Source organism: Somniosus microcephalus, chromosome 16, assembly GCF_052327205.1.
Source record: "Somniosus microcephalus isolate GS21.2 chromosome 16, FLI_Smic_1.0, whole genome shotgun sequence".
In the NCBI taxonomy this organism is placed as follows: Eukaryota; Metazoa; Chordata; class Chondrichthyes; order Squaliformes; family Somniosidae; genus Somniosus; species Somniosus microcephalus.
In genome coordinates this window covers 76,544,882-76,548,439 of record NC_141002.1, presented here as the reverse complement: position 1 = coordinate 76,548,439, position 3,558 = coordinate 76,544,882, and the positions used below count along the sequence as shown (strand labels likewise).

General features: G+C 43.6%; 1 long non-coding RNA gene across 1 annotated transcript; it reads right to left on the bottom strand.

The window, feature by feature from the left end:
• Positions 1 to 234: 234 nt before the first annotated feature.
• On the bottom strand, positions 235 to 1,029 carry LOC147106306 (uncharacterized). The gene is made up of 3 exons (XR_015081478.1): positions 993 to 1,029; positions 436 to 470; positions 235 to 322 (listed from the first exon to the last, which is right to left on the bottom strand). It is a non-coding gene; the product is annotated as an uncharacterized LOC147106306 (long non-coding RNA).
• Positions 1,030 to 3,558: the final 2,529 nt, after the last annotated feature.

The following is a 3,558-nucleotide window of genomic DNA, read 5'->3' as shown; positions in this document are numbered from 1 at the left end:
GAGGAGCATGCCACGGGGCCAAGCTGTCCTGCCATGACTTACCCTTTAATTAATTTAAATTAAATCAATACCACCAATTATACTACAGTTAAATGATATACTCAAGGGCCCTTGTTTCCTAGCACTCCCCGCTACACAACAGAGACTTTAGAAACTATAACCACAAAATTAAGACCTTCTAAACTTTATAAACTATGAACCTTAACTGTCAAACTATATAGTATAAGCACTCACGCAATCAGCTGCTTCCTCCTGCCCGCATCACGTTTTGAAACGTGACATGGCTCTGGAACACCGCCGCTGGTCTGCGAGATTGGTAAGCCTGTGAAAGAAAGCCCGTGAAAGTAAGTTTAAATACTCACTGGGTCTCCGCTCTCACCACTCCCGACACCAGCCTGTGAAATAAAGCCCACGAAAGTGAGTTTAAATACTCACCGAACCTCTGCTCTCACCGCTCCCGACACTGGCCTCTGTAAAAAAAAAAAAGCCCGCAAAGGTGAATTTAAATACTCACTGAACCTCCGCTCTCACTTCTCCCGTCACTGGCCTCTGTTAAAAGCCCGCGAAAGTGAGTTTAATTACTCAGTGAGTCTCCGCTCTCACCGCTCCCGACACTGGCCTGTGAAAAAAAGCCCGCGAAAGTGAGTTTAAATACTCACTGAGTCTCCGCTCTCACCGCTCCCGACACAGGCCTCTGTAAAAAGCCTGCGAAAGTGAGTTTAAATACAGGTGCACTATCCCTTATCCGAAACCCTTGGGACCAGATGTTTTTCGGAATTTGGAATTGTTCGGATTTCAGAATGGTATTCTGAATCAGTATGTAACACCCTAGCGGGGGTCTGGGCAGCACCCCGTAAGTAAACACATTAATATTTCTGCAGCGAACCTTATGAATATTCACACTGAGTGGGATAAATAAAGACTATAAATAGTATTACAGTTTATTTGTACAGTAATAATTTGGTAAATTAAATAGTGGGATAAATACTCACTGAGTCTCCACTCTCACCGCTCCCGACAATGGCCTGTGAAAAAAAGTACCACAAACTTAATTTGACACCATTCCTGAAAAACGCCAGTATGGGAACAGAGACCTTAGGGTGTGAGTAAAAACTTTGCACTTATGTGGCATTTTTAACAGAGTGAAATTTCCCAAGACACTTCACAAGATAGGAAAAGAGATAACTGAGCATGAGGCACGAGAAAAGTTAGGAGAGGCAATTAAAACGTGATCAGAGGGGTAGATTTTGAAGAGGCATTTAAGGGGCCTTGGGGGAAAAATTCGGTATCACCCCATTTGGGGCGCCGTTATCGGCCGTGCACAAAGTTTAGCGCCTGGTGCTAATTATCGCCTCCGACCGCAAACTTGGCTTTTATCGCCCCTGGAGGTGATTGGAGCGCGAAATCAGACGCTTCACACCTGTCTTAAGGCGCAAAGGCCGAGGAGTGAGGCGCTACCTCAGAGTGCTGGCGAAGCAAGGATGGGCAAATCAAAATAAACCTGCAAAGTGCTGCTCAGTACTCAAAACTCCTTCACACAGCGTTGAATCTCTCCAGAAGTCTCTCTCTCTCTCTCTGACTGCGTGGTGCAAAAATGTCACTGACAAAAAAAGGCAGGAAGCGGTTGCCTTTAAATAGCGCTCCCCTAGTCCCTTTCTGACAGCATAACGCTCCCCTCAACCTGTCGTTGCTAGTGGCAGGCGGTAAGGCAGGGGGCGCCACTCAATATCCGGTCCGGGGCGCTAACGGGGCGTTGCTCACTCAACTGACGTCACAATCTGCCGGCGCAGTAGATCGTGGCGGTAGTGTTTAGCGCCGCCGCAAAATGTCTAGTTAATTTTGCGAGCGGCACAAACATCGCTGCACTCGGCCTCTAGTTGCTTTGCGCCCCAATTGGCGCCCTCTTAAGGCGCTAATGGGCGGCGCAAGCAACTGAATTTTTCCCCCCTTATGCCTGAAAGTCTGCAGTGCGAATAATAGGCCTGGGGGCACACAGTAGGCTAGATTCAGAAGAGCAGAAGGTATGACCTGGGACATAGGCTGGGGAAGGCAGGATGGAGTGAGGTCGTGGGAGATTTGTAAATGAGGATAAAGATTTGTAAAGTTGAAATTTGCAGTCAGGAAGTTCTCTTGCTGTTTGGGTTTTGGAAGGGGAGCACATTTCAATTCTTTAACCACATGATCACAACTAGCTATGTTTTGTTCATTAACCTTTTCTTTCCTCACCTAAGATACCTCAGAAAACAGATTCAACAGCAAAGGGAAAAAAAGCATAATTAGCCCATAATCATATATTGTGCACATTTTAAAAAAATCCTTGTGCTGGATTTCTCCCTCATTCATTCCTGGCACACTCACATTCATAGTCCACCATTTTTAGGCAAGCTGTGTCCTGTTCTGGAAAGTTTCACCCACAGTGTAGGCCCAATGCCTGGTGCCTAGAGTACGTGGTATAGGGGATATGCACAGCCTTTGGATACTCTATCTGTTTTTTAACTAAAGTGGATTGGGAAAATGCCCGATGCAACCATGTTAAGTCTCTAGGTGAATCTGTTTACCCTTAAGGTTTTACATGTTATAGCGATTCATTTGTTTTTGTTAATGCATAAAAGGTTTGGTTTTGATTCTTTCTATATGTGAATAGCCGAAAAAACTATAAATAGTTTTTAACAGCATAAAGAACAGTTTTATAATACTGGCTGCAATCCTGAATCTTGTCCCATTATACAAGAATCATCACAATCTAATTAGTAGCATGATACACTACAATGTGTTTTCATCAATGTTGTAGCATTTAATTTGGCGCTAAAATTTATGGTAGTAAGGCACTATGTTAAATGGTTACGATGGGAAAATCAATTACATCCTCTAGTTATGTAGGAGCGTGGAATGAAGGGTAATAAACTCAACGACAGAGGAAAACAGTCCCATTGCAATTACTGTAATTCGGTGATAACACCCAGCAGTAATGAATGAGCACTCTATTGCAAAATAATTAACATTAAGTGTAATGGGCACACACCATATTCCTCAGTGACTACATACAAGTTAACTTACATTACAATGCTTTATTCTACATACAATAGAACTGTACAAACAGTAGATCCTATAGGTCAGAGAATACATGAGAAGAAAATTAACTTGTGCCTTTCACATCCTCAGGACATCCTAAAACACGTCACAGCCAATTAAGTACTTTGAAGTGTAGTCACTGTTTTGTGGGCAAATAAAGCAATTTGTGCACAGCAAGGTCCCATAAATGGTAATGAGATAAATGACCCATCAATCTGTTTTTGGTGGTGTTTGTTGAGGGATAACTGTTGGCCAGACACCAGGAGAATTCCCTTGGTCTGTTTCGAATAGTGCTTTGGGAACTTTTTATGCCCATCTGAACAAGCCGAAGGGACCTAGGTTTAACATCACAGCTGAAAGACGGCATCTCCAACAAGGCAACACTCCCTTGTGATTGCACTGAACATAGGAACAAAAGAACAGGAGTAGGCCATTTTACCCCTTGAACTTGCTCTGCCATTCAATTAGATCATGGCTGATCTGCAC